This window comes from Aquarana catesbeiana, linkage group LG12 (assembly GCF_042186555.1).
Source record: "Aquarana catesbeiana isolate 2022-GZ linkage group LG12, ASM4218655v1, whole genome shotgun sequence".
NCBI classification, from domain to species: domain Eukaryota; kingdom Metazoa; phylum Chordata; class Amphibia; order Anura; family Ranidae; genus Aquarana; species Aquarana catesbeiana.
In genome coordinates, this window is record NC_133335.1 from 80,218,130 (window position 1) to 80,231,414 (window position 13,285).

A 13,285-nucleotide genomic window follows, 5' to 3' on the forward strand; every position below is an offset into this window, starting at 1 on the left:
AGGCACACACACACACATGTTATCAACTGCTTTTGTTTCAGGGCTCAGAGAGGATATCAGAAAAGGCCTGATGGTGGCCCACCCTGAATACCATTCAATGAAAATGTCTGATTTATTGTTGGTGACCAGAGGTATAGAAAATCAAAAAGGTAAAAAAACAACGCCCCTCATGGTAACCCATGACGAAGATCCCGCCTACACTAGTCCACCACCACTGCCCAATACCAGGGAAAGGATCACCTGTTACAACTGTGGGAAACGGGACACTTTAGAAAAGAATGCAGAGCCCCAAGATGTCCCAGACGAAAAATCTACCACTTTCCTCATTGACAGGGGTGCAGCCAGAAGTGTGTTGAGGGCGGTGAACCTGCCTGATATTTCTTTCCTTTCCACTATTGATGTTTCCTGCGTGGGAGTGGATGGGGTGCCCCGCTCCAGTCCACTTACTGAGCCACTCCAAGTGGGGACATTTCCTGATTTGCTTGCCAGATTTGTGGTGTCCTCTACATGTCCCTTGAATCTACTAGGAGCTGATGTTTTGTCCGGACTACAGGCCTCAATCATGTACACGCCTGAAGGGGGGATGAAGTTACATACTCCCCTATCTTTAGAAGACTTATCTGCTTTGTGTTCTCTGCCTCTCCTGATGACACTTCATGAAGCAAAAACTTCAAGTTCAATACTGCAGGAAGTCCTTGACAGAATCCCTGTGTACCTATGGTCCACAGGACCGGAAGACAACGGTCACTTAAAGGTGCCACCAGTTTCAGTCAAGCTAAAAGAGGGCGCATCATTGCCCCGGAAACCACAATAACCCCAAGAAGAGAACCCCTAAAGGAGAACCAGGTACCTGCGGTGGATGCCTTTGACTGCAAAGTACCTCACAGAGGTGGACCTTACAAACACTTTCTTCAGTGTCCACCCTCACCCCTCCTGCTGGTACCTTTTTGCATTCATCCACGGAAAGAAACAGCAACATACCTAAACAGTTGTGCCACAAGGGGCACAGAACTTTCCAAGTCAGTTTGCAAAGGCTATGGCTATCATCCTTGACACATGACAAGTGGAACACCCGGAAGTGATTCTCTTCCAACATGTTGATGACCTTCTCCTTTGTGCAGTTGACTTACCCCCTGTTGAAGTCACCTCAGAAAGCCTGTTGTGCTATCTTGCCAACCAGGGGTGCAGAGCCTCAAAGCCCAAATTGCAGTGGTGCTCAACACCTGTCATTTTCCTTGGACACTGTTTGTCCCATGGGACAAGACACCCCACTGAAGACAGGGTGCAAGTAATCTCTGATATCCCACTGCCACAAGGCCAGAAATCCCTTCATGCCTTCCTTGGACTAGTTTCCTAGTGCAGAACATGGATTCCAGAAGCCTTCCTACTGATGCTCTGCAATCAGACCCCTTCCAGATGTCTCCTGAAGAAATATCTAAGTTTGAGGCCCTCAAGTGTGCCATCTCGGGCGCTAGGGCTCCCAGACTATGACAAAACGCTCAAGCTCTTTGTATCCAAACGTCTGGGACATGCTGCAGGTGTACTCACCCAATCACACGGCATCAGCCTACGCCCCATAGGATATTATTCCTGTCGGCTGGATGCGGTAGCAAGAGGAGGCCTATTGTGTCTGCGAGCTGGCTTTGCTGCACAAGCCTTGCTTGACAAAACTTTGAACTTGGTCCTCGGACACTGCCTCGTTCTGCTTGCTCCCCATGACGTTGTTGCCATATTCAACCAAGATCCAGCCGAAACACTTGTCCACTACCAGACACTTGAGACTCCTGTGTTCCCTCCTACTGGACAGCATTACTCTATTAAGTTGTCAAAAACTGAACCCTACCACCCTTCTTCCACTTCTCGGGAAAGGAGGAGGAGGAGTAGAGTCTTGACTTGTCACCCCATGACTGCATCGAACTAATAGGGCTGGAAACCACGCATCTCCCCCCTGTGATTGAAATACCCCTGCAGAATTCAGACCTAACAATTTTTGTTTGCTGATGAACGTGGCAAATACCGCACAGGACACGCGGTCACCACTGAAAACACTGTTCTACAAGCTGAAGCCTTACCACCGGTGATGTCTGCATAGGAGGCAGAGCTGTAAGCACTTACGACAGCATGTAAATGGGCAGAGGGAAAAGGAGCCAACATTCATATGGACTCAAGATATGCTTTCAGCATTGCCCATGATTATGGTGTTATCAGGAAGGACAGAGGATTCCTGCCGACTGCAGGAACACCTGTGAAAACTTGATGGATGCCTTGCTTCTCCCAACACAAGTGACTATTCTGAGTAAAAGCACACGACAAAATGAACTCAAAGAAAGCTCGAGGCAATCATCTATCCAATTCAGCTGCCAAACAGACAGCTAGTGGTCCACGGGAAGTGGACAGCAGAGTGGTAGAAGAAGACCACCCGTGCTTACCTTACAGACTCTCCCAGTGGACAGAATTTATCTAAAAGAACTACAGGAAACAGTAAGTCCGGATGAGAAGGAAAGCTGGAAACGGAGAGGAGCAACTCTCAGAAATGGACTATTCGAGTGCAACAAGAAGCCTTGTCTACCCAGGAGTATGTACCCAGTCGTGGTGCAATGGTACATGGAGCTGCCTACTTGACAAAGACTTTTATGAACTCTCTTATCAACAAGTGTTGCACCAAGAGTTACTCCACTGACCAACAACTTCTGCAGATCATGCATTATCAGCACTAAATGTAACCCAGGATGCACAGAAAAGGCACAGAAGAAGCACCTGGCAAAAGCCCTATACCCCATTCCAGAGGATGCAAATTGATCATTCTCAAGTGCCAAGAAGTGGCAGATTCAAATACGCCCTAGTGGAAGTGGTCATGACTGCCAGGACCACAGCTAAGAAACTACTGAGTGAGATAGTATGTAGATTTGAGGTCCTAGAGGTGATATTGAGAGATCAGGGACCAGCCTTAACAGCAACCATTACAAAAGAGATTTAGGCAGCACTGGGGGTTCAGTTGGCACTACACACTCCATACCACTCTCAAAGTAGCGGGAAGGTAGAAAGGATGAATGGGACACTAAAAACAGGATGTTAAAGATGGCCCAAGAGACTAACATGAGTTGGCCAGACAGTTTGCCCATTGCCCTGTTCAGTGTCAGACACACCCCCGGGGGAAACATGCCCTATCCCCTTATGAAATTTTGTTTGGTTCAGCTCCCAGACTTGGTTGTTACTTTCCATAACAGTTACAGTTGCAGTCTGATGTGTTGACTAATTATGTAACCACTTTATCACAAGCATTAACCTGAATGCATGTCCAGGTGTTTTCTTCCATTCCAGATCCTTAATTAGATACAGGAACACACCAACTACTGTCTGGAGATCCTTGAGCCAGGATATGATGGTCCATTCCAAGTTTTGCTGACCACAGCCACCTCAGTCAAGTTGGCCAGGAAGAACACCTAAATGCACGCTTACCATTGCAGGAGAGCGTGTTTTCGGAAGCTGCATATCCTTTTTCTGTTTGATCTGGGGGGGAGGGGCCCAGGAGGAGGCCATCGCAAAAAATGATAACATAATTACATTTTGGTATAACTCTTCAGGTACACATGTGACCACCTTTACTTTAGATTACTGTGACATAGTACCTCGTCTGTTTGACCCTTCATGGCAATATCATCGGTACAGTGACATCCTTGACGGTAAGGATATATATGTATGCCACACAGACAGTTACTGGGGACAGAGTTGTGGTCCCGGGGGGGGGCCAGTGGGTTGGAACACAGGGCCAGACTGGGTGACCCCAGAGTGCATTAGACAAAAAAAGATGAAAATAGAAAGCCCCATATCCTAACCGAAGATACCCCCGATACATACACTGACCCAGCCCACAGTCAGAGGAGGAAGCGAGCAGCTCTCTCTGGAAGCTTTGACCCTCATGTATACATAGATGCCATAGGGGTTACAAGGGGGGGTCCCTGATGAATTTAAAGCCAGGGACCAGGTAAAAGCTGGTTTTAAGTCTTTGATCCCCATAATAACTGTCAGCAAGAATGTAAATTGGATTAACTACACATACTATAACCAACAGAGATTTGTAAATTACACTAAAAAGACGCCCTCCAGGGAATTGCTGACCAGTTAGCCCCCACTTCCTACATGACATTCCAGAACCGGATGGCCTTAGACATGGTGCTAGCTGGGAAAGGAGGCGTTTGTAAAATCATAGGAAAAAAAAACTGGAACCTGTTGTACATACATTCCTGATAATACTGGCCCAAATGGTAAGGTTACTCTACCTATAAAGAAATTAGAAGATCTGTCATTGGAGTTGAAGAAGAACTCAGGTATTACAGACCCATGGGATCAATACTTTAGCTGGATGAGTGGGTGGCAGAAGGTGCTCGCCCAGGTAGGGGTAATGGTATTAATAATCCTGGTTCTTCTAACCCTGGTTGTATGCTGTATTCTACCTTTCATAAAAGGTTAATGAGCAAGGCTGTAGACAATAGCACACCTACTTTTCTCCACCAAAAAGAAGAGGACCCCCTTATGATGGAAGATGACAAACCCTTCACTCCTCTACAGTCACTCCATGTCCAAAATCTCACAATCCTATAGGGTTTTAGGGATAGATAGCGCCTGACTGCACCTCTCCAGCTGTATCGAGGAGGGAAGTGAACAAGTCGCTGCCCAATTCTATATACAGCCTAAAAGAGTTGCTGAGGAGAATGGTCCAGGCGAAAGTAGGACCTTTAGTATTAGGGACAGGAAAGAGAAAATAGCCATTTTTGGGGGGACTGTGAAGGAATGTGATGTAGATAATAATAATAATCTGAAAATGTCTATTTTCTTATGTGCATACATATATTTCTCCTTACTCATTATATAAGTATACAGGTTTGCTCTGTTCCTATATTTTCTCAAGATGGCGGGTACCCTCTACATCCTACACATCAGAAGAACGCAGAACTGAAGATAAAACCAAGGACAGCCAAACCTCGTTATGAAGATTCTCCATCTTCTTTTCTATCTTAACCAATGAGATGTACCTATTAGACTAACATAGCAATGACGTATTTTTGTGTATAAAACATTAGCACCGCCTTGAATAAATCAGAAGTGTAAAAAGTAACGGTGCTGAGCGTGTCTCAGAGTGTTTACTTTTATATGCATGCATAGCCACACTTTCCAATTAGAGACAGCAGCAGATAACCTTGGGCTCGATTGGAGCTCTTAATCATATCCTTAACACTCTAACATCCACCAGCTCCGTGATGTCCTCATGGAGGAGTGTAAGAGGACTCCAGTGACAACCTGTGAAGCTCTGGTGAACTCCATGCCCTAGACAATTAAGGTAGTGCTAGAAAATAATGGTGGCTACACAAAATATTGACACTTTGGGCCCACTTTGGACATTTTCACTTAGGGGTGTACTCACTTTTGTTGCCAGTGGTTTAGACATTAATGGCTGTGTGTTGAGTTATTTTGAGTGGACAGCACATTTACACTGTTATACAAGGTGCACACTCACTACTTTACATTGTAGCAAAGTGTCCTTTCTTCAGTGTTGTCACATGAAAAGATATAATAAAATATTTACAAAAATGTGAGGGGTGTACTCACTTTTGTGAGATACTGTATGTATAGTGTGGCATTGGGACCCTGTGCTACCTGGAATATTGCTGGTTTACACCAGATTTTGGAGAGACAGGCACGCTGATTACACAGCTGTGTGCTGGGCTATTTAGTTGTGACCTGGCTATGGCTCAGGGCTCCACCCGACAGACAGGAAGTCTGTGCATGGAGTCAGGTGGACTCCCATTCCTCTGCAGGAGTCAGAGACTACATGGGTGCAGCCAGAGCATGCATGTCTGCAGGAGGCAGATGTACTTTGTGACAGAGCAGCAAGGCGCTGATCAGGAGTAAGCTAGGAGAGAGCTTAACTCAAGGAAACCCTTTTGTTCCAAGGAGCAGACCTAAGGCCTAGGCTACAGGCCTGAAGCAGCCGTGTGGCAATAACATAAGCAAGGAAGCTGTGAGAGAGAGTGTCACCAGAGGTACACTGTGAGTACCAAACAGGGACACAGTTACAGGGTCAAGAGGACCGAGGTCAACGCCTGAACAGCAGTGCTGACCAGAGAGCCAGGTGGCTCGGTATTTTCCATTTATTTCATTATTGCTTTGTGGAAGAAACCCCTGCGTGGTAATCCTGGTTGGACTGTTTTTCTTTTACTTCAATAAACATGGGCCAAAAAAGCCCTTAAACTGCATATCTGGCGTAGACTCAGCTCACTGGTAAGCTCTACACTGAAGCTAAATAACCCCCAGTACTACAATAGCTAGAGTCTGGCACAAGAATTCCTCTTTGGGGAAAAAAAAAAGATAAAGACACAGCTATACAAGGCGGGTTAATTAGAGCTCAAGCCACCAATCCACGAGGGGCCCCTCTGCCATTGGTACCCAAAGCTGAAGCGCAGGCTTGGTGATAGGGTTGCCAACCTACCAAACACTCTGCACCACAAAACACAGACTGTAGCTAACAAAGTTTGCCATCCAGTCCCTTAGACACTGCCATGCTTATGCTGCTTACCACTGAGAAGTGCCATACCACCTGCTCTGGATTACCCTAATAGCTCAGACCACTTAACTCCTCTCTGCACTTGTTGCTTACCTTTTCATTACTGTTAAGCCCTGTTCAAGTTCCTCCTACTGGAGCTCTTTATCAAGTCCCGACACCCCTACACTGAGGGGGTATCAGCAAGCCACTTAGAATCACTGTTAGTGCACCAATGAAAGGGCCTCAACAATGCCAGCATAAAAAACGTTCTCTCTCATTTTTTGGACATTATCCCGCATTGTTTCATAGCATTTACATAGACTTTAGCAATTTTTCATCCTCCTGAACACTGAAGTCCTGCAGGCAGACTTGGACCTAGCAGAGTCACTCCGGAGCCTAAGGCAGCATAGCCTCAAGGGGGTTTATATTTCTGGCTACCCTTACATTACTCTAGGTGACTCAGTTTAACCACTTGCCTACTTTCACCCCCTTCTTGACCCGGCCAATTTTCAGCTTTCAGTGCTGTCACACTTTGAATGTCAGTTACGTGGTCATGCAACACTGTACCCAAATTAATTTTGAGACAGATAGAGCTTTCTTTTGGTGGCATTTGATGACCAGTGGGTTTTTTTATTCTTTGCTAAACAAATGAAAAAAGACCAATATTTTTGAAAAAAATGTTTTCTTCGATTCTGTTATAAAATTTTGCAAATAAGTAATTTTTCCTCTTCACTGATGTGCACGGATGAGGCTGCACTGAAGAGGGGGCACTAATGGGCACTGATAAGCTGCATAACTGGAATTTATTTACATGTGCTGAGCTGTGATTAGACACAGCTGATCACATGGTAATATGCACTGTGATTACCCCTTTATCTCACAAAGCATGCCCCAAGGGCATGCAGGGTTGTGGGAGGATATCAATAGACACCATCTCAGAACTGGATGACCACAATATAGCCATCTTTCTTGCGTGTTTCTTGCACACAACTCTGATATAGAAGTGCTCTGTGTAGGAGTGTGTTATCTGATGTTGGTCACAGTTTGTACTACCCTGCTTCATTTAACCAGTTTACTATCAATACAGACAGTGTTTACCAAACCTGCTGTTGTTCATTCAATAGAGGGGGTGTGAGAGTGGTAAGGGCGGAGGCTCACTATCTGAAGAAAGGCACTGAGTGGCTCCTTAGGGGGTGAGCTACGTATGGAAAATGATGGTTGTTATTTTTATGGGTTTTCTTTCTTTTTGTTTGTAGATCACATAGAACATTACACATGCTAGAACAAATAGAGTAGATAAAGCCAAGAATACCATAGGGGACCAAGCTCTGGGAAGAAGCAAGAATTGTGTCCCTTTGTTGGCCTAGCCTTTCCCTTCTGGTAATGTCTCTGGAGAATGGATGTTTTTGTCTGTGTGTGTATCTATCTATCTCTATCTATTAAAAAAAAAAAATGTTAGATGGGCCTACTGAGCAGTATGGGAAGGAGGCATTGTCTCCACCTCATCATAAAGGTAAGCCCAATGTTGTTGGGGCCATCACACATATTCACAATTTTCTATGTACAGTATCTCACAAAAGTGAGATCACCCCTCACATTTTTGTAAATATTTTATTATATCTTTTCATGTGACAAACTGAGGAAATTACACTTTGGTACAATGTAAAAGTAGTGAGTGTACAGCTTGTATAACAGTGTAAATTTGCTGTCCCCTCAAAATAACTCAACACACAGCCATTAATGTCTAAACCACAGGCAACAAAAGTAAGTACACCCCTAAGTGAAATTGTCCAAATTGGGCCCAAAGTGTCAATATTTTGGGTTACCACCATTATTTTCCAGCACTGCCTTAACCCTCTTGGGCATGGGGTTCACCAGAACTTCACAGGTTGCCACTGGAGTCCTCTTCCACTCCTCAATGTCGACATCACGGAGCTGGTGGATGTTAGGGACCTTGCGCTCTTCCACATTCCATTTGAGGGTGCCCCACAGATGCTCAATTGGGTTTAGGTCTGGAGACATGCTTGGCCAGTCCATCACCTTTACCGTCAGCTTCTTTAGCAAGGCACTGGTCATCTTGGAGGTGTGTTTTGGGTTGTTATCGTGCTGGAATACTGCCCTGCGGTCGTCTCCAAGGGGAGGGGATTATGCTCAGTATGCCACAGTACATGTTGGCATTTATGGTTCCCTCAATGAACTGTAGCTCCCCAGTGCCGACAGCACTCATGCAGCCCCAGACCATGACACCACTACCATGCTTGACTGAAAGCAAGATACACTTGTCTTTGTACTCCTCACCTGGTTGCCGCCACACAGGCTTGACACCATCTGAACCAAATAAGTTTATCTTGGTCTCAGAATACAGGACATGGTTCCAGTAATCCATATTCTTAGTCTGCAAACTGAAGACTTCTTGTGCATCATCTTTAGAAGAGGCTTCCTTCTGGGATGACAGCCATGCAGACCAATTTGATGCAGTTTGCTGCGTATGGTCTAAGCACTGACAAGCTGCCCACCCCCACCCGTTCAACCTCTGCAGCAATGCTGGCAACACTCACACGTCTATTTCCCAAAGATAACCTCTGGATATGACGCTGAGCACGTGCATCAAATTCTTTGGTCAACCATGGCGAAGCCTGTTCTGAGTGTAACCCGTCCTGTTAAACCGCTGTATGGTCTTGGCCACCGTGCTGCAGCTCAGTTTCGGGGTCTTGGCAATCGTCTTATAGCCTAGGCCATCTTTATGTAGAGCAACAATTCTTTTTTTTAGATCCTGGGAGAGTTCTTTGCTTGAGGTGCCATGTTGAACTTTCAGTGACCAGTATGAGCGCGTGAGAGCGATAACACCGAATTTAACACACCGGGTCCCCATTCACACCTGAGACCTTGTAACACTAACGAGTCACATGACACCGGGGAGGGAAAATGGCTAATTGGGCCAAATTTGGACATTTTCACTTAGGGGTGTACTTACTTTTGTTACCAGTGGTTTAGACATTAATGGCTGTGTGTTGAGTTATTTTGAGGGGACAGCCAATTTACACTGTTATACAAGCCGTACACTCACTACTTTACATTGTAGCAAAGTGTCATTTCTTCAGTGTTGTCACATGAAAAGATATCAGTTTAACATTATAAATATTTTATTCTAAGAGACATGGAGGAACTCCACTATGAGGAAGATGGTCTGAACTGAATTTATTCTCTCTTGGGATAAGGAGATTAAGGGGGGATATGATCAACATATAAATACATAAACTGTCCATATAGAGAACTTGGTGTTGAGTTTTTCACTTTCAGGTCATCACAGAGGACAAGGAGGCACTCTTTACATCTGGAGGAAAAAAGATACAGTGCCTTGAAAATGTGTTCATACCCCTTGAAATTTTCCATTTCCATTCCATGAAATTGTGTCGTCATGTTACAACCAAAAAGGTAAATGTATTTTTTGGGGATTTTATGTGATAGACCAACACAAAGTGGCACATAATTGTGAAGTGGAAGGAAAATGATAAATGTTTTTCAAACATTTTCACAAATATCTGAAAAGTGTGCTGTGCATTTTGTATTCAGCCCCATTTACTCTGATACCCCTAACTAAAATCTAGTGGAACCAGTTGTCTTCAGAAGTCACCCAATTAGTGAATAGAGTCCACCTGTGTGTGTAATTTAATCTCAGTATAAATACAGCTGTTCTGTGAAGCCCTCAGAAGTTTGTTAGAGAACCTTAGTGAACAAACAGCATCATGAAGGCCAAGGAACACACCAGACAGGTCAGGGATAAAGTTGTGGAGAAGTTGCAAGCAGGGTTAGGTTATATAAAAAATATCTTAAGCTTTGAACATCTCACAGAGCACTGTTCAAGCCATCATCCGAAAATGGAAAGAGTATGGCACAACTGCAAATCTACCAAGACATGGCTGTCCACCTAAACTGACAGGCTGGGCAAGGAGAGCATTAATCAGAGAAGCAGCCAAAAGGACCATGGTAACTCTGGAGGAGCTGCAGAGATCCACAGCTCAGGTGGGAGAATCTGTCCACAGGACAACTATTAGTCATACACTCCACAAATCTGGCCTTTATGGAGGAATGTAATTGGTGAAAGAAAGCCATATGAAGTCCAGTTTGCAATTTGCAAGAAGCCATGTGAGGGACACAGCAAATATGTGGAAGAAGGTCAGATAAGACCAAGATTGAACCTTTTGGCCTAAAATCAAAACACTATGTGTGGCGGAAAACAAACACTGCACATCACCCTGAACACCCTCCCTCCACCACTGTGAAACATGGTGGTGGCAGCATCATGTTGTGGGGATGCTTTTCTTCAGCAGGGACAGGGAAGCTGGTCAGAGTTGATGGGAAGATGGATGGGGCCAAATACAGTGCAATCTTAGAAGAAAACCTGTTAGAGTCTGCAAAAGACTTGACTGGGGACGAGGTTCACCTTCCAGCAGGACAATGACCCTAAATATACAGCCAGAGCTACGATGGAATGGTTTAGATCAAAGCATATTAATGTGTTAGAATGGCCCAGTCAAAGTCCAGACCTAAATCCAATTGAGAATTTGTGGCAAGACTTGAAAATTGCTGTTCACAGACGCTCTCCATCCAATCTGACAGAGCTTGAGCTATTTTGCACAGAAGAATGGGCAAAAAGGTCACTCTAGATATGCAAAGCTGGTAGAGACATCCCCAAAAAGACATTGTATTAATAGTATTTATTATAGAAATATTGACTCAGGGAGGCTGAATAAACATGCACGCCACACTTTTCAGATATTCATAAAAAAATTTGAAAACCTTCTTCCACTTGTCAATTATGTGCCACTTTGTGTTAGTCTATCACATAAAATCCCAATAAAATACATTTATGCTTTTGGTTAGAACATGACAAAATATGAAAAATTTCAAGGGATATGAATACTTTTTCAAGGCACTGTATAACCTCCACATATGGAAAGGCTTCTTCACAGTAAGAGCTGTGAAAATGTGGAATAGACTCCCTCAAGAACTAGTTCTGGGCAGCTCAGTAAGCTATATGCATTCCTAAATGCACAAAATATAATTGGATACGAACATTTATAGGTAATAACACCAGGGTTAGTGGATCCAGGGAATATTCAGTTGCCTTCTGGGGATCAGGAAGGAATTACATTTTTCCCTCATTGGAGCAAACTGGACCATGCTTAATGTTTTTTTTCTTCCCCAGGATCAGCTGTGGGTAACCATGGGTAAAGGATTCTGTATATGGAAGTTTTCTATGTATTCCATTTATGTTTTTTTCCCATTTATGTTTTTTTTGTTCTGATGAAAAAAAAGACACAAGTTCATTTAGTTCAACTATGTAACACTTGTGTTGGAATCATTTATGCAACACATTCTTGTGGTTGTTTGAATATTCCATATGTACTACTTTTTAATAATTTTTTTATTTGCATTCATTGACTCACATACCCCTTTTTTTGCAGAATGACAAGTGCACACACACATCACACATAGGGAGTGTGTCGTGGCGATCTGGCATGCCCTGTGGCTCTTTCCCTTGGTTTGGTGGGGGTTTCCTGCCTCAACCCTGGGTCAGACATTTGTCTGAGGCCCCCGTTATTTCCTGTTTAGAAGCTGGGCTTAGCTTGGGATTTGTAAGTAACTGATAAGCTGTCCTCTTTTTGAGAATTTATTTCCTTAGAGAGCATTAAATACCAATTCCATCTACCTATTTTATAGCTCAACCTTGACTTATACTCCTGATGAGTGGCTGTAATGTTATGAAACGCGTGAAGTTTTTAACCCAAGGGTGCCAAGAAAAGTCTGGTTCAATATCACGCAATTGTCTATAATTGACATTTACGTATGAATTTCTTTATGACTTTTTTTTTTTTAAGATTACAGAATGCCTAATATGATTGTGTTAATTATATGTACCTATTCTACGTATCATCATTTGTAATGACATGCCTCATCTAAAGTATCAATACCCCTTCTCTTTTTTTGTATAAATACAATAGGTATGGAGGCATGCCATTGTTGGTTGTGTCAGGTCACACACCCCTTTTTTATTGTCCCATATGTACTAAGGATATACTGTATTATTGGGCATAAACATCTGTTTTTTTCCCACTTTAAAAATTGACACTTATTGGGGTTCTGGTCTAGGGTATTTGGCTTACTTCAGATCCTTTTCCGTCCATAGGGACACCAAGTTAGCCCTATTACATTGTCCAATACCTGGCTTATGCACATCACAGCAGAAGCTGACCACATATCTTTTTATTGCAGCTAAACGGACGATAGCGCAAGCCTGGATAACCCCAAGCCTAGCCTTCCAGGGTTTGAATCTGATCTTCCTATAGCACGCATTCCTGGCAAACAAGGCTCATAAAATGGTGGCCGCTGCAGAAAATACCAGCTGGGCCCTGGAAACATCAAGCAAGTGTACATATTCGCCAGCACACCATGGATCAACAATCACCGTTCAAAAGTTTGTTTATTGCAGAGATCGCATCACAGAGAAAAGTGCAATGTTTCAGAGCTGTGCAGGACCCCTGCCTGACGAAGCGGTTCTGCATGGCTCCGAAACGTTGCACTTGTCTGTGATGTGATCTCGCTTTCCAGTGGTTGAAGACACGTATGGCCGCCATGATGCTTCATGAACGAATGTCCAGTATTGTGAATGATTTACATGCCAAATTCATCAAAGGTTTGGGAACCATGGACCTCTTCTTAGGAGTTCCCCTCACTCCAATC